Source organism: Nannospalax galili, unplaced genomic scaffold (assembly GCF_000622305.1).
Source record: "Nannospalax galili isolate Female #2095 unplaced genomic scaffold, S.galili_v1.0 scaffold578, whole genome shotgun sequence".
Lineage (NCBI taxonomy): Eukaryota > Metazoa > Chordata > Mammalia > Rodentia > Spalacidae > Nannospalax > Nannospalax galili.
Genome location: NW_008342282.1, coordinates 3136697 through 3155819, shown reverse-complemented (window position 1 = coordinate 3155819; position 19123 = coordinate 3136697).

The following is a 19123-nucleotide window of genomic DNA, read 5'->3' as shown; positions in this document are numbered from 1 at the left end:
AACTTCTTTCACTGAAACTGACATTGCCAATTCACTTAAAACGACAGGGCAGCAAATCCCAAGGACCCTGGTCTCCACACTGCCAGTGCTGGGATTATAGGCATGTGCCACCCCACTGGGCTTTTACATGGGTTCTGGGGATCCAACCCAGATTCCCTCCAGCCCTGATTTGCTATTCTTGATCTTAATTTGTAAGTTAGTTCTGCAGATAGTTTTCAATGTGTATGTTCAGACCTTGTATATAGGAAGTATGGAAAACTTTATGGTACTTAGAATCTTAGAATCAGATATGTCACACAGAGAGAATACATACCAATCTGAATTTTGGTTTTATATCACTGTGAAACTACTTGAAGTAATCACTTCATTGATGGAAAGATTAATTTTGGTGTATAGTTTTAGAGACATCAGTCCATGGCTGTCTGGCTGGATCTTAGATAGGCTTGTGGTGAGAATGTATATTATGGTTGAGAGGCATCAGGGAGCAAAATAGTGAAAGAGTGAGTAAAGGGCCTTGTCTCTTAGACAAGATGCAGCCCGCAAGAGCAAAATTCAAAGATCCAGTTTCTTCAACTAAGTTGCACCTCCCCTCCTGTTTTCAAAGTTTTCCATTACTTATCAAATTATGAACCCTAAATGTGTTAACCCATTGGTGAGGACAGACCTCTCCTGGTCAATCATTTATTCAATGATCTTGGTTCAGAGCAATCGAAACACCTATGGAGTAGGGACCATGATTGCAACAAATGAGCACTGAGAGGGCATTTGAGATCCAAATCATAAAAGAGTGCTATAACATAGACCCTTGGTCACTCTGGCATTTAGAGATTAAGCACAAGAGAGGCTGTGACAACACTGAATAAATAGACATACACCTGAGAGAAAGAAATCCTCCAGGTGTGGTGTCACAGAAACCAAGAGAATTTCAGTAAGTAAAGAGCTCCATTACACTGATTTTTCCTGAGGTACTACAAAATAGAGAGGCATCATCTTAGTTATTAAGAAAATGGCCTGGGTTTACTGTATCAGCAAATCAGTATAGTGAAAGAAGGGGACAAAATTTTTCCAGCTTTTTCTGTGAAGTACAGATACGGTAGCGTGAGGAAGATGTGAAAGTGATTAACTGAATTATTGCTAGAGATACTAATGCTATACTTATACTAATGAAAACACAAGTGGATGGCTTTGGCAACAGGGAAGTGCATGAGGTGAGAGAAGTTCAAATGCAGTTGATGAACCTTTGTTAGGATCAAGGCTACTTAATATATAATCATTTTAGGAAAATGGAAAATAGGGAAGCAAAGTAGCAAAAGTAGTAGAGGGAAGGTAAGATAGCTTTTATCTGATGGCTGCTGTTTTAGAAGTTCATCAGAAGAAATTAGCAAAATAGTGAACAAGTTTAAAAATATAGAACTTCATCCACTGGAGTCCAGCCAGTCTATCTAGAGTCATTCCCTTAAAGAAAATCTACTCTTATCTTGAGATGAGGGAGAGTAGATCATGCACTGAGGAACATCTGGATACAAATACTTGACTGGATAAGACCTAATATATATGACAAAATGTGTGAAATTCAGTGTGGAGGATATAGGGGCACAGATGGGGAGGGGGTCTAAATATGATTAAGATCTATTATATGAAAAACACAAAACCTCAATAAAATATATTTAAAATATAGAGATCTTTTTAAAAAAAAATAAAAACACGGAACAACCAGACTGGGGAGATGGCAGATGGCTCAAATGTTAAAGGGCTTGAAAGACAAGCAGTAGGACTGGAGTTCAGATCCTCAGAATGCATGTAAATTCTTGGTGGGTATCACAGCTCCCTGTAAGTCCAGCCACATGAGGGAGAGATAAATGATCCTTAAAACAAGCTGGGTTTGAGTCCAGTTGTATAAGCAAGCTCTGGGTTTGACTGAAAAATATTCCTCAGTATAAGGTAGAGGAGTGATCAAGGAAGATACTTGATAACAGCACTAAGCACATGTCTTTTCACCACAGAAGGAGAGGCATGGTTTATTTTCATTAAGAGCACAGTAAAAAGAGACACAGAAATAGTGAACTGGGAATCTAAGCAACTAAGGAGTCACTGAGTTTCAAAGATGATTGGTTAACAGGTACTAAAGACTAATAACTTAGCTAGGTTTTTGTAGCAAGTTCAGACTTTTCTTTCATCTTGTGACTTGGATTCCATTATTATAAACTACTTTGCTGTTTTCTACCTCAGATTCCTCTGTCTACTTTGCAGAAATCTCTGTATACTAAAATGCTGAACTGTGTTCTCTAGGTCACAAGGGACCACAGGCTCTCTGACTTTTGCAAATAAAGAGAAACCAACAAGAGATGGAAGGCAGAACAAGGGAAGTCCTGTGGATTTCTCTCTTGCCCTTCCCACCTGGTCAGCTAGGGTGGCCTCTGTTCTCATTTCTTTATTGACAGCTACAGACTTTTTGCCCATTCCTAAAAGCTTACTGGACACTCCTTACCTTCTGTTTCCATTGCTACTTTATGAAGTAATGTGAATGAAAACACAAAGTGACAAGGAAAGCAGAATTGAAGTGTACATCACGTTTGTATTCCCATATTGCCCACTCAATCTATACCACCCATTCCACTGTATGGCCCATTCATTTGAGGGTCCCCCCTGATTATAAAGCCCATCCTCTCTAGGAGAACTGGAATTAATTTTAAAGTTTTGAAGCTGCTCTTAAATAGAAGAAAACTTTTCTGTGTGTGTTGTGAAGCATAACCTAAGAACATAATCAATAGTTACAAATAGCTTCTACTTTTGCCTTTCTATAACACATTAAAGATGGAGACAAGGGATCTATACAGATGAATATGTTTCATTTTAGTTATTTTGCAGTCATGCAATTTAAGGATGATTATTACAACCATCTGTCCCTCTCTTACTACAGCTTTATCCTACTGTCTTAAGCATTGGGACAGGATCATAGACTCTCAGAGAAACACCTCCTTAGTTCTATAATAAACATATCAGGTAGACAGCACTAATACCAGAATATGCATATGAAAATGAAATATGTGGTCAATGTTATGAGTAAAAGAACACTTCATATATGTTGGCATGAAACATTGTTATGCACAATTCAACCATTTAATACAGAAAGAAAAGCCATCCTATATTTCATTCTCAAACTTAACATAAAATTGGATCAATTTCTTTCAAAACATACAGCTGTCTTACACTGCTGATAATTCCTTACTTCATGTTCTCATTTTTAAGACTGTGACAATTTGATAAGCTTATATTATTTTTGTCTTGAATGGATTCAGAGGCTCCTGTGGTGAAGGCTTGGTCCTGAATATAGCAATGTTCAGAGGCCTGGCTTTCAGAAAGTTTTAGGAAGGCTCCAATGTCCTGATCAGATAAATCCATAGGGTGGGTTCAGAATCTTCTGTGCCATTGGAAGATGATGGGAATTAGGAGATAGGACCCCATTGAAAAGAGTGGGTCCTTTGATGCATAGTTTTATAGTTCATATCTGTCCTTGGCCTTTGTTTCACCATTCCCTTTTACCATGATATTCTGCCTTATCACAAGTCCAAAAACAGATGACCATGCACTCAAACCTCTAAAATAATGAGCTGAAATAGTCTTGTTTGTTTTGAGTTGATTTGCTCAGCTCTTTTGTCACAGAGATGAAAAGTGACATCTACCCAACTTTTCTCTCTGCTTTAAACCTTTTCCTGCTTCATGGTTCAAAAAATATACTGCCTCCTGAACCTCCCATGCAAGTTATATGGTTATTACCAAGCCTAAAATTCTGCAAATTTTCCCTTTTCTTAATAACAATTGTTGCACAAACATCATTATGTTTAACTCCCGTGATATTACCTATTTTCTTTTTTTGACATGTTATTTCTTGATTTCTCTTTCCACCCATATCTACCTGTGACATTTCATAAGCTTTCATGAATTCTCTTACTATTAATTTTTCAATAAATCTTTCTTTGTTGTGGTCAGTTAAAGAGAGAGAGAGAGAGAGAGAGAGAGAGAGAGAGAGAGAATCTTGTCATTTTTTAAAGCTGTGACCATGACAGACTTTGTTAACTGAATTGAGAATGGTTCTATAAATCCCTAAAGGTAAATTTTCTAGAAAATGATGACATCCTTTCAAAAGTTTAGAAATGGAACTTAGCAAAGTGACCAATTATATAGTTAATAAACAGTTATCAAAGTTAGAAACTTAAGGAACCCAGATTTTATTATTTAAATGAGGCACATAGATTTAACATTCTAAACCAGTGGTTCATGAGATTTTAGGGAGACAATTCCATTATAAGTTGCCCCTTTTAGTCTCATCCTTGAGTTCTTCAATTAAATATTAATAATTCAATTTAGAACATGCTAATTACAAACTCTGTGCATAGCAAATGATACACAGTTGCAAGCAAACTCGCTTTGCCCTTAACACACACACTCTCATTTACATGCTCCAAAATGAAACTGATAAGTGCAAGGGCACATGGAATCAAAGCGATTTAAGTCTTTTTGAAGTTCCTTTACATTCTTTATGACTCATCCAATTATTGTCATTTATTTCAGTTTCAACACTCTGTGAAGCACTGTTTTTGGCTTTTATGTATTAGCACATACTAATATTTAAATTTGTGATTTATGTGAAAAAAATCTAAGGAAGGCACTAGAGGATGGATAGAACTACCATGCTCATGGATTGGAAGAAATAATATTTTGAAAATAGCTATCATACCAAAAGGAATCTACAAAATCAACACAATCCCAATTAAAATTCTGGTATCATTCTTTACCAGAATAGAAAAAATAAACAAAATTAAAACTCATATTGAAGCACAAAAGAGATTCAAAATAATCCTAAACAAAATTTAATTTTTCTAGAAGTATCACTATTCTGGTTTTACAATGTACTACACTAGAACTGGTAGAGAAAGACCTCTAGATGAGAGGAATGGGACAGAGGACCTGAATATAATAAATTCATAAAATTGTAGCTATCTGATTTTTGGCAAAGACAAACCAAAAATTCCCCTGGAGAAAATAGAGAATCTTTAACAAATATTATTGAAGATAGTATATCTCTCTATGCCAAATTAAACTAGACCATTATCTCTAATTTGCACAGAATAAGCTTGAAAAGGATTAAGTCTAAATCTCGAAAACTGCTAGAGTACCAAGTGCTAAGCATGTCTTCCACCAAAAATGGATTATGGATCCAAACAGAGTACTAAAAGAAGAAACATAAATAGCTAATAAATATATGTTCCTCATATTTAACCCTCAGGGAAATGAAATTTAAATTTACTTTGAGATTCCAAATCATCCCTGTAAGAATGACTATCATCAAGAAAACAAATGGTAACAAATATGGACAAAGAAGTGGGGAATGGGTAAATATTTCTTTATTGCTAGTGGGACTGTAAACTAGTAGAATTGCTATGGAACTCACTTTTGGAAGATTCTCAAAAAGTGAAAAGTAAAGCTGTGCTTGGTGGCTCAGTCCTTTGATCTCAGCACTCAGGAGGTATAGACAGGTGTATCTACGTGACATCAAGGTCAGCCTAGTCTACATTGGGAGTTCTAGGTGGGCTGGAGCTACAGGGAGACACTATCTTTTTAAAAATATTTCATTATTTAATTTATTATTTTATGTGTATGAGTATATTGCCTTATGTACAACCATGTTGTAAAATGCCCACAGGGGTCAGAAGATAGTGTTAGAGTCCCTAGAACTGGAGTTACAGATGATTGTTAGCCACCATGTGGGTCCTGGTAATTTAACCCAGGTCTTCTGCAAGAGCAGCCAGGACTCTTAATCAGTGAGTCATCTCTTCAGCCCCAAGAGAGAGAACCTCTCTTAAAATGGCCTAAATAAATTAATAATAAACAAATATATATATATGAAAAATAGAAGAACCATATGACACAGCTCCACCAGTGCTGGGAACATAACAAAAAGATCTGTATCCTAGTCCAGAAATACTGGCTCATCCATGGTAATTGCTGTTCAATTCACAGAAAGTATGAAATGGAATCAGTCTATATGTGCACTAATTGATTAAAAGATATGAAAGTACAGTTTATATATATAATACAATTTTATTCAGCTTAAAAGGAAATGAAATTTGAGAAAAAGGAGAGAATTGGAAAAAAAAATTATACTCAGTGGAGTTTTTCAGAGTTAAAAATGGGCGTATTCAGATTTGTGTGTTTATCTTGGGAGTATCTGCAGAAGCCTGAAGCTGTACAATACCATGAGGGCCAAGGAGCATGGATAGGTGAGTAAAACATATATTATATAAAAGTAGGATGGCATGAATTGTTGGTCAACAGGGACTCACCAGTCCCTAGAATAATACAGGATTTTGGCACTGCCCTTGATTATCTACCAAAACTGAATGGCAAATCCTTACTCCTGATGACACCACATACTTTGATTTCTGGGCATTGAGAATTCAAGCTAGAACTGTTTTTTTTTTTTGTTGTTGTTGTTGTTGTTGTTTTTTCAGATAGCTAGTGTACACAGCATCAGAGGTGCTTTGCAAGGTGCTGGATGAGAAAAGACATCAATAGTATCACCAATGTATCAACCCTGCATCCTAAAATACCATGTCAGGCAAGATCTGCTTATTGATGTAATAGTGGTATGGCTGCTATGGGGATAACCAAATACTTTCTGGTTGGATTTGAGGCCTGCTCCACAAGAGGAAATTCTTGCCTTGTACTGTTAACTTGGTAAAAGTCCATTGGCTGGGTGATCATAGATCCTAATGAGAAAGTTACTGTTGTTATTTTTCTAAATGGATGTGTTGTCAAATGTGCTTCTTATTATTTTGGTTGAATCCACATATTACATCTGTTCTCAATCCTGGTCAGAGAAGCTCTTCTGCAGAGAGTTGCAGTTCAGTGTCATATCTGCTTAAAGGGCTTGGAATAAGTGATTGTTGAGTGTATTCTACTAATTGGGACTTCAAATTCAACCCCCCAAGGATCAGGGAACACTGTGGAAGCAGAGCTAGAGAGAATGCAGATGTTGGAAGATATGGAAGGGTACTGTATAAAGCTGTTTCCTGGACATAGCAGGACTTCTGCACTCATAAAATTATAGCAGCTGTGACTACCTGTACAACACCTGCATGATACTGGGTCCATTAACATTCCATCAAGGGTAGGACTTGGGAGTCTGACCTTCTCAGAGGAAGCATTGGCATTTAATAGCTACTGGGGGAAGGGTTGTCATTTTCTTTTCTGTTCTTTTTTTTAATTTTTTATTTTTTTTAGAAGAAGCATTTCATTACAGCTTTAACATACTCAGTAACAGTTTCCAGAGCAAAGATACATCTCATTCAAAAGTGGCTATAAAATTTTTAGGTTCGCTATGGAACCTAATAACCGCATACTTAGAAGCATTTCATTACAACAGCATTGACATATTCAATAACAATTTCCAGAGCTAAGTTGCATGTCTTTCAAAATTGGCAGTAAAATTTTAGGTTTACAGTTGAATTAATACAGTTATACAGTAGTCATTTTCTTTAGCTCTGTAGTTACTGGTTATTTCTCCAGGGTCTAGAAGATAACACCCCACCCATGCTCATGGGAGCAACCCTGATTAAACTCAATGGCTCACAAAGAACTACAAAAGACTGGAAAGTAGGGGGGGGGGGACTTGTTTTTGGGAAGCAGAGGTTGGGTATGTGTGAGATAAGAAGGAGTAGTGTATTTAAATGTACAAGATTAATTAATTATATATATGTGACTATACATATATATATGAAATTGTCAAAGAATATTTAAAATAAGATTGGCTATCACAAGTACAACACTCAGTTTTCTTGTTTCTTCCAATTATTTTTCATATTCTTGTTCCTAAGTATTTGTGTCATGCATCCTTATATGTAAAGCTTTCCCATGGCTCTGTATAGCAGTTTTAATTCTTTCAATATACCTTGTCAATTTTATCTCACTGTTTCAGAGTCTTAGAGGTTTCCTGCCTTCTCCATGAACCCATCATCATCCGTCATTAACTTTAGGCTACTCATTCCTCTGTATGACTTGGTTTGGCTTCAAATGATACACATTTAAATGAGTTTTTCAAATCAAGTTACTTTATACCTTGTGCTATGTATACTGAATGTTCTACTTATTTCCACAGCTGCTCACCCAGATAGTGAATCCATACAAGTTTCCAGCCCTTTAGGTGCATGTCAAGGGATTAGTTTGGCTTTCATGCATTCATAGCCAGAGTATTTCCTTCAAAATAAGAAACACAGTAAAGACAGTGAGTGTTAACTTGAAACTCTGGACACCTTAAAGAAGCACATTTGCTAATTTGTCCACAAATTCTCCTGGAATAATCTTTTCTAGAAATGGTAATAAACTGCAGACTACATTATATCTTAAAATCTATAGAAAACATTTTAGACCATTAACCACTATTTTAAATAAAATATTTTATTACCCAGAAGAAAATAATGAGTCCTGAAGAAAATAGTTTCTAATATTTTTTATTAATTCAATTTTAGATCCTCTGCCATATTTATAACTTTTCCTGTTTTAGTAAAATTTTAACATAATTAAACTGCCCTTATAGCAATGTTTTTGGAAGTTGTTTTTCTCTGTATTTCAAGAGAAATAAAGCATTTTACTCAATTACTGTGATTTTTAATTATAGTTAACATTTCATTAAAAATTGCAGAATTGAGGATTTCAGCTCCTTGGTAGTAGACTGGTGAGCCTCCACACTTCTGAAAAACAGGTTCCCCTATAAATTCCTCAGTCTGCAGTTCTCTACTGCAACAGCAGAAAACTTACTGAAATATTTTTCACTCTAACGAACACCCAGATATTCTCAGCAACATCCATCAGTTGACAGCTCAAATTTCTCCCTTGGTCAGACAAAGGCTACTTATCTGGCCCAGAGAAGTCCTGGAAAAGACTAACTGAGGCCTCTGTCTTGAGATCCTCTGAACTGAGTTGCATTGCCAAGGCATCAGAAAGTCCTTGTGTGACATTGCTGAAACTGGAACACGGAAGAAAGTTCTCCTATATCCCTTTCCTTTCTCCCCCTGCTTCTTTCACTCTCCATATATTGACCACACTCCCAAATCTAGAGAAATTTTTCTGAAGTAAATTCTGGGTATGAATATAAATGAGAGAAATATCCTCATTTTACAGTACTCTGGTCAAGCTGCTCTGACCAATGACATGGAGATACAGTTTAAAACCCTGAATATCCAAAATGGAATCACATTATATGAACTATTTTAGGTATGAATAAATATTTTAAGAACTATTTTCTGTATGTCTTTTCATATCGCCTAAACTCAGAAAAGAAAGACAAATTCATAAGTACCACAGTTTTGATTAATCTTTTTTCTCATTTGGACTTAGTGAGAAAGATAATTATGACCTTCCATAAATATTCAAAGCTCAGTTCCCTTGAAGCATTCCTTTTCCTAATTCTTAATTTTTGCTCATGGAACTGTGTCAGTTCCTTTTTGCTTACTACTCGTAGGTGAATATTACTGCTATTACTGATAATAAGTTATTAATAAAAATAACAAAAGAGAAAAACAGTGTTATTTTTACTTTGAAATGGAACTACAGCAATAGTTGGTACAGAAAACATAGTGGTTACATCTACCAAAGAAAATCAAGTCTTTTATTGCTACAGATGTTTGCTCTGTTCCTTGTTCTACATTTTATTGCAGCAGGATGCAAAAGACTGAAAACTAAGGAAATTTATTTCTTGGTCTTTTTTGAGACAGGGTCTCCCTGTATCCCCAGCTGTCCTGGAACTCACCATGTAGATCAGGCTGACCTTGAACTCACAGAGATCTGCCTGCTTCTGCCCCCCAAGTGCTGGGATTAAAGGTGTACACCACCACGCCCGGCTTGGGAATATTTTTTATCTACTTGAACTTCCAATTCTTAAGTGAGTAAAATAATGAGAATTCTATCAATGTACTTACTATGAAAACTCAAATTCTGAAATGAATAAAATAATGAGAATTCTACCTATGCAACAACTATAACTGCTTTGTGGATATCATTAATTTTATTTTATTTATTGTATTTCCCACATCCACCACAGAAAGTTGTCTTGGTGATATATGAAGAAGTCAGTCAGTAGATGCTTAAAGTATTTCTATAGTATATATCACTAAGATAAAGCATTTAGCATTAGGAAATGCTATTTCCTACACTAAGGAATTCTAAATTAAATCACACATTATTTTCCTTTACCAGTTAATTAAGGCATTTGTTAAACGTGTATAATTTTAAGGTAACAAGGAAAACCTAATGGAGTTCTATTGAATTTTTCCCATTAAGTTAACATTAGAGACCTATAATGAATGTTTAATTAGATACTATTATTGATAGGGTTGATGCACAAATGAAAATCAGTCCCAATATACTCAATATCCTTCATTGACACTCACCATTGAACAGTAATCCAAAGCCTTAATTAAAGCTATGCTTGATTCTCCTATGTATAATTGCCTATTCAACAAAGTGAATGAATTCATAAATGTAATCCCAGCACTTGGGAGGCAGAGGCAGTCGGATCTATGTGAGTTCAAAGCCAGCCTGGTATACATAGTGAGTTCTAGGACAGCTGGAGCTACAGGGAGACCCTGTTTCAAAAAGGAAAAAAAAAAAAAAAAAGAAAAAAAAGAAAAAGAAAAAGAAAAGAAAACCCCAAAACAAAACAATGTAGAATTGTGCCAAACCAGAAACCCTAGAAAAAAAAAAAATGAAAAAAATCCAAATGTTGTGTTTGAGAGTCCATGGAAGGTATTCAAGCCTGGACAGTTCTTCACAATATAAGGGTTTTAAAATATTTATACAGAAAATAGAAAATAGATATTGCAAAGGAACAAAGAGAAGATAGCACATTGTGAAGCATCCTTTAGATAATCCAAAAGTACTTCCAGAAATGAGTCAATTTCCCCAAATCATGTGATAAGTTAAATTTATACTTTGCTAATATATTTAACATTGAAGGTAAATAGATGAAACACAGTTGAAAAATTATATCTAAATGATTTTCTCTGAAAATAAAGTCATAGTCACTTGAAAAACAGTTGGGGTGTTGTGGAAATTGTTAGATCCGGAAAAGAAATGAATGGAAAGATTTCAGAAGGAATGGCCATTTCTAGAAGGGCTGAAGGGAAAGTCTCCGTCAGTAATCAATTACATTAAGGTGTGAATTTCTCATCAATTGCAAAAGATAACTATCATCAAAATAAAAACCTCTGGCAAATCCATGCTGATAAATAAAAAGCAGCACATTGATACTAGAAATTTAAAAATACTCAAATGTCACTTCAATGAAATCATCACCAAGATCAATGCAGAATATGTTCCCTGTGTTATTAAACCAGTTTTGTATTTTCTACTTATTAATTTACTGTTAATTTTTGAATAGATATAAATTATATTCAATTTCATTATTTTACATATAGATATCTAAATAGTAAACTTTTTCTTTGAAACAAAGCTTCTTCTCATTGTGTATACTTGGCACTCTTATTGAAGATAACTGGTCAATCATACACACATTTATTTGTGAGCCTTCTATTAGCTTCGCAGCTTTACATGACTTTATTCATGTCAGCAAAATGCATTTTAAAGACTATTAATTGTAATATACATATATATGTATATAATGAAATCAGGATAACTTCCTTATTACACAAGATTGCTTCATTATTCAAAATCTTGCAGTTTCACATGAGTTTTAGGATTTTTTTTTCATTTCTTTAAGAAAAAAAAATCCCTGGAATATTTATAGAGATTGAATTCAGTGGGAACAGATAGGAAAAGGAAGGGGCCCTTGCAAGATGCAGATGTTTGTGATCTGGATTTTGTATTAATAAGCTATAAGACACAAAGTTTTGAAGACATTTGCAATAGGAGACATATATACTGAAATATGTATTGTCATATAACTTCATAAAATTCTTATAGTTACAGGTTGTTCAAAAATAATCTTTGAATAGGGGACATAGTAATAGCTAATAATCACATGAGTATATATTCTTTATTAATGAAATACAAGTGAAAACCATCTAACTAAATGGTTGTGAACAAAACACTGAGAAATGTCAAATGTCTGTTAAAAAATTATACAGAAATCTTATAGCTTAGTAAATTGACTTTCAAGTCTATACCCAAAATAACTGAAAGCAATTTTTCAAACAAAAACATGCCCATGTACATTTGTAGTAGCACTAAGTGCACACATGATACAAATGTTTCAATGATTATAAAGCAGTAAATGGATAAACATAATATGGTATATGCAAGCAACAAGAGTATTTTTCAGTCGTGGATATGAACTAAAATGCACCATATGGTGAACTGTGGAAACACCGAATGAAAGAAGCCAGACACAAAGAACACATATTCTGATTTCATTTCTATGATCTAGTCCCAGTAGTCAAATACACAGAGGCAGAAAGCAAATTTGCCACTGTTAGTGGTTGTGAAAAGTAGGATGAAGAAGGGAAAAATAGAGTGACTGAGGGACTAGATCAACATTTTTCTCTGGGTTGAGGAAAATGTGTAGTAGTTCATGTTGTTCATAGCTGCATTACAAAAGTACTAAATATAATTGGAGTATATATTTCAGGATGATTTAAATTTTGTGTTTTGTGTAATGAATATTTTGTCACAATAAAAAAATTGAAAATAAGAAAATAATAGATACAAAATTAATGATAAAGTAGAGAAAATGATGGAGCAAAGACATCACTGAAACAAGAGGACAGAGTAAAACCATAAACAGGAAAGTGCAATCCATTGTTCACTAGAGTGGCCTACAATTGCTAAGTGAGGATAAAAAAAATCTAAAACCTCCAATCTCCCTAGTGCTTAAAGGTGCATTTCTCTAAGAACAATTATTCCAAAATGCAGTTCATAGATACTGAAAAAACAAAATTCTACATGTATAAATTTTAAAAATCAATTATCACAAGTCACAAAAATGATATCAACAAACAGTATTACCACTGCATGTGTTCATGAGGATAGTGTACTTACCAGCAATATACAGGAATCTCTGTTCCATAGACTACCAAGGTATTTCTCTTCCCATAGTTGTAACCTCCCTATATGTCAATTGAACAATGCTGAGAAAATAGTAAAGGTCATGACAACATAATTACAGTCTGCTGCTTTAAACCACTGGCCCACATTTTTTTTCTTTTTTTTTAAATTGAGCTTATTAAATTTCCCACATTTCCCACTCAAATCTAGATTTCCTCCCCCATCCATGCCTACCCCCATGCCTCCACCGAACCCTATGCACTCTGCATACCTGCTGAGTCCTATTCATTCTGGTGTTTGCACCCAAATGTCCTTCCGTGTAAATGTGTCCACTGGAGTCTAGTCAGCCAATCCAGTGGTTATATGTAAGTCACACTCTCCTCACCCAGCAGCAGTCAGTCTCAAATGGTTTTCAATCTAGTGCCCTCCGGCCAACTATTTTTCACCTCCCCTTTGGATCCTTGCTTAATTGAACTGATGGGTCCGTTGCTTGATGCCCCTGCAGGCTCAAATGAACAAGCCTCCAGTGATCTGGAAGCCTCCCTTTGTTTATGAACTAGCACTGGCTCTTAAAATCTTTTGGCCTTCTCTTCTGTAATGGTCCCTGAGCTGTGGGTGGGTGAGGTTCCATAGAGGAATCCCATCCTATACTCTATAGCCCCTTATTCTCCAAAACTTGGCCTTTTGTGGTCTTCTGTATGTATCACACTCTGATGTACATGGAAGCTTAACTGGTGAGAGTTAAGGGGTACATTAGCCCTCTCTTTAATCTTTATTCTGCTATGTTCCATGAGCCTTAGTTGTAGAGATTAGACTGCATATGCATCACCTAGTATTGGGCATCACTCAGGTGTATGTTCTCTGTGCTTGACCAGATGTGCAACTCTGCAGTAGCCTCCATTTGCTATAAAAAAAAAAAAAAAAAAAATCTTCTTTGATGAGTGCTGTACAGCACGCTTGTCACTCAAAGGGAGGTCTCTTCTATCTAGCACTGTGTTCCCTCTCAAGCAGTTACTAGGCATACATATAATTAATGTTCAGGCACTTTATGTGCATTTCTCATAGGGTTTCTAGGGCATCACTTTTCCCTCTAGGTTTCATACCCCCACCCCCCCGAGATTCACTCATCTACACTTTTTTTCTCACATCCGGCTTCCCTCTTCCTTCCCTCCCTAATCACAGTGCAACCACTACCCCCACACTCTCCCCAATACTTCCTGACTCCCACCATCTTTCCTCTCCTGACTTCCCTCCCTCTTTCACACTATGGTCCTTTGCATGTCCCTCCCTCCTTTTTTTCCTGCATATTACTCCCATTTTTTTCCTACTCCCTCAGGTAACATCTGTTCCCTACAATCCCCCTTTCAGGTTATTTCTTTTCCTTTACCTCAATGTATCTTGCCTTTACCTGGCTCCTGGTGTTACATTAGAATGTACATACTCATATATAAGGATTTGTACTACAGTCCACAAATGGGGGAGAACATGTGTCACTTGATTTTCTGCTTTTGTGCTACTTCACTTAGTATAACACTCTCTAGCCTAATCCATTTACCTACAAATTTCATAGTTTCATTTTTTCTTACTACCGAGTAAAACTCCATTAAGTAGATGTACCACATTTTCATTAACCATTGTTAGTTGGGACATTTAGGTTGTTTACATTTCTTAGCTACTGTGAAGAGAGCAGCATCAAACATGGATGTATAGGTGTCTCTACAGCATGTTGATCCTTTGGGTATATGCCAAAGAATGGTATTATTGGATCATATGGTAGGGTTATTTTTTTTAGCTTTTTGAGGGTTCTCCACACTGCTTTCCATAGTGGTTGCATGAGTTGGCATTCCCACCAGCAGTGAAAGAGTATTCCTCTTTCTCCACATCCACTCCAGCATTTGGAGTCTGAAATCTCTAGGATGAAAATTCCAAAACTCTAAAGAAAGAGATAGAGGAAGAGACTAGGAGATGGAAAGACCTAACATAATCATGTATTGATAGAGCCAATATTGTGAAAATGACCATCTTACCAAAGCAATTTATAGATTCAATGTAATCCCAATCAAAATACCCATGAAATTCTTCACAGAGCTTGACAAAATCATCCTAAAATTCATATGGAATCACAGAAGATACCTAGTAGCCAAAAAAATCTTGGGCAAAAAGAACAATTCTGGGGGGGGGATCACCATACCAGGTCTCAGATTATATTACAGAGCTATAGTCATAAAACAGCATGTTACTGGCATAAAAATAGATTTGTAGATCAATGGAACACAATAGAAGACCCAAACATTAGTTCATATAATTTCAGCCACCTGATATTCAAAATGACACACAAGGGAGGAAAGATAGCATCTTTAACACGTAGTGCTGGCAAAACTGGATCTCCACCTGCAGGAAAATGAAACTTGACCCTTATCTTTCACCCTGCACAAAAGTCAACTCCAAAGGGATAAAAAAACCTTAATGTAAAACCTGAAACACAAAAACTGCCAGAAGAAAACATAGGCAGCACCCTCCAAGATACAGGCATAGGATGGACTTTCTTCATCAGACACCAGCTGCTCAGGCACTAAGGTCAACAATCAGTAAATGAGGCCTCATTAAATTATAAAGCTTCTGTACATCAGAAGAAACAACTAGAGAAGGGAAGAGGAAACCCCACTGAGTGGGATAAAATCTTCACAAGCTATACCTCCGACAAATGACTAATACCCAGAATATACAGAAAACTCAAAAAAGAAAGAAAGAAGAAAATAAGTGACCCAATTAAAAAACAGAGAGTTCTCAAGGGAAAATTAAAAATGGCTAAGAATCACCTGAAAAAATGCTCACCATCCTTAGTAATTAGAGAAATGCTAATAAGTCACTTTAAGAATTCATCTTACCCCAGTCAGACTAGCCCAGATATTAGAATGAAGAACCAGTATTTCAAGAATTAGTTGCTATTTGATTGAAAGCCACACTTAATACATATGAAATGATTTATATCTATTCTTTTGACTACAGAAGTTGAGATTGTTTTAATAGTAGTTTTAACAGTTCATAGTATGAGCACAGGACATTATGGGGGATGTTAAGTAATACATATCAAATGTATGTATAGTTTCTTTACCTTAAAATATCTGCTATCCCATGTTTAAATTAAGTGTACCAATGACATAAAAAAGGATGAACTTGTCTGTGTTAATCCTGGTGTGAAAGAGAATGGGCTGTAATTATGAATTTTAATCCAAAATAAAAAAGAAGTCTCAAGCAAAACCACAGATCTTTTTACATAATTTGTTTTAAGATTTGCAACAATTATACCATTATTACATTATAATAATTCTGGGTGGAATAATAAATTAACTTTTTTTTACATGACAATTTTGTAAGTGAAAGCAAATTTAAATGAGCTATCTTACTTGCCTTTTAAAGTTGTTTTCTTATTTGGTATCTTTGACTAGAAAAAATTTCACATGCATCTTCTGTTAGTAGTAAAGGCTACTTCAATGAAGATAGGAAGAAGTCTTTCTGTGATTTCAAGATTGAGATAGCTTCCTTTTGATGCATTTTTATCTTGCTTTGAGGAAATTTATGTTACTATACCTTTATTTTGTTCTGAGGGCATAACTTGGAAGGGTGCAGCAAATGTAAATTTCAAATCAAAAGTGGGAAATTTGTTTTCAATATGCTAATCACAAGTTCATTAGTAGATCAAAATAGAGGTATCAATTCAGGCCATGCTTGCTTGCTTTTAAAAGGCAATATAGACCTTTATACTGCAAAATGTGACACCATTTATTTTTCTTTTATAAATGTCTGAATTTGTGACAGGTTTCCTTTTTCCTCACTGTTGTTTTTGTTGTTGTTGTTGTTATTTAGTAATGGCAACATAACTACAGTCTTTTAGAGAATCTATCATGTTTGTCCTGTTTCTGTTTGTTGACCCCAATCTAGTTCCTTTTTCAGTCAGAGAACCAAGATCCTATCTCTGTCTACCAATCATGATTATTCACCATGTACTTCCTTCTCTTTATTTTTCCAAAATATAATTTAAAAGTCAGTGGTGAAAGAGAAAGTATGTTGAGAAAAATTGATTCTGAAGCTTAAAGAGAAAAGAATGAGTAATCATAAAAGTCATTAGATAATCAACAATGTTTTTTTCAATGATTGCATTGTGGGTACTGATCCTTCATTTACCTGTTAGGAATAGCATTTATGGGGCTGGAGAGATGGTTTAGTAGTTAAGAGCACTGACTGATCTTGAAGAGGACCCACATTTGGTTCCCAGGACACCCATGGCAACTACAAACTGTCCTTAACTCCAGTTCCAGGGGAATCCAAAGCCCTCTTCTGATCTCCGGGGCATTGCACAACATGGGTGCACTAATATTTAAAAAAATAGACTGAAAAATAAAATTAAATAAGAGAATAGCATTTATACTATCATTTCTCTTCAATGTATATTGGTTGAAAGAGGAAATTTATCTATTATTTGATAGGTAGGAATGTTGGAGAGAGTGAGCGGCGAAGCGGCGCGGATGGAGAGCACGAGCGGATGGATGAAGGCACCAAGGCACAGATGGAATTCTCAGTGGGATACAGATTTATTTCGCACGGGGCACCTTTCCTTCAGGGAAGGGAAAGATGTCGGTGGAGGGAAATATGTCAGGGAAGGGAAGGGAAGGGAAGGGAAGGGAAGGGAAGGGAAGGGAAAGCAGGGAACGGAAGGGAAAGATGTAAGGGCAGGGAAAGATGTCAGGGAGAGATATCCGCCCACAGGTTGTGAGCTGGGACTTTATATATGGGGGCTTTAGGGTGTGGAAGGGGGGAATGTTCAGGGAGAAATCAGGGAGGGGAAAGCAGGAAAAGCCTGGCTCTGTTCAGTGGGATTAGGGACTGGAAGTGTTTACTTTTTCTCTCTTAAGATAAGAGAAAAGCTTGTTGTGATAAACAGCTTCTAAAATCTCTGGTTAACAGGTAGAATCTGGTTATCTTATCTTTGGAGATCAGAGGAGAGGCAGGCTCCTTCTCAGCAGAGTTTGGCCCTGTTGGTGAGGGGGCGGAGCTATCTGAACCTTAATGTTCCAGCCTTTTGTGAAATAGGATGGGGGCACTGTTGTCGTCTTGCTACTTCCTGCTGGACAGGGTCAACGTGGGGGGTAGGCTGGTTTAGGGGTCCACTAGGCAGCAGGGGTTGTCTCTCCATGCATCTGAACAGGGTCCTCGATGGTTGACAGGCGTTCGTATACATGTGAAGGGAAGGAAAGTAACAACTGATTAAAATTAGTATGTGTTAGTTTTCGGATTTGGTTTTGAAAATATCTGACAAGGCAAGGAGCAATGGTTAACACCAAAGTGATAGAAAGCAGAGGGCCCAATAAGGGCAGAAGCCAAGGAGTTAGTCCTGTAAAAATGTCCCATTGAGATGACTGTTGGTACTGGGAATTTTTAAGTGAAAGATTTTTTGCTACCTGTTTGAGTTGTTCTATATCATGTTTGACCTTACCGGATTGGTTGATAAAATAACAGCATTCTTCACCCAGAAAAATACAGGTTCCCCCTTTTTCTGCAGTTAATAGATCCAGGGCTCGTCTGTTCTGGAGTGCAACTTCAGCTAGGGAGGATAATTGTTGTTGTAGGAACTGGATTGACTGGGCTGTAGTTTCCACTGTTGAAGTGAGCTCCCATCTGAGGTCCTCTATTTCTTGAGAAAGATGCTGGGTTGAGATCAGTATGTGTCCCAAGCCTCCAGCTGTGAGTCCTGTGGCTGTCACTGATGCCACCAGGCTAACTCCTACCAGGACTGCCAAGGTGGCTGACCTCTTTGTTCCGGTTCTTTCTGTCCCTGTGGATAAGACATCATACACCTCTCCTGGTGTGTATAGGGTTAGTTTGGGGATGAGAATGACTGGAGCACAGGTGTCCTCAATCTGTGGAGAGATGCAGGAGTATATTTTGGAAGAACAGAGAAAGAGCAGTCCCGAGGTTAGAGCAGTATCTTCCTTAATTCTGACATTTCAGCTTGATGAGTGTGGACATTTAGAGGTTTGTGGAGTCCAACACTCTGTTTTGTTAA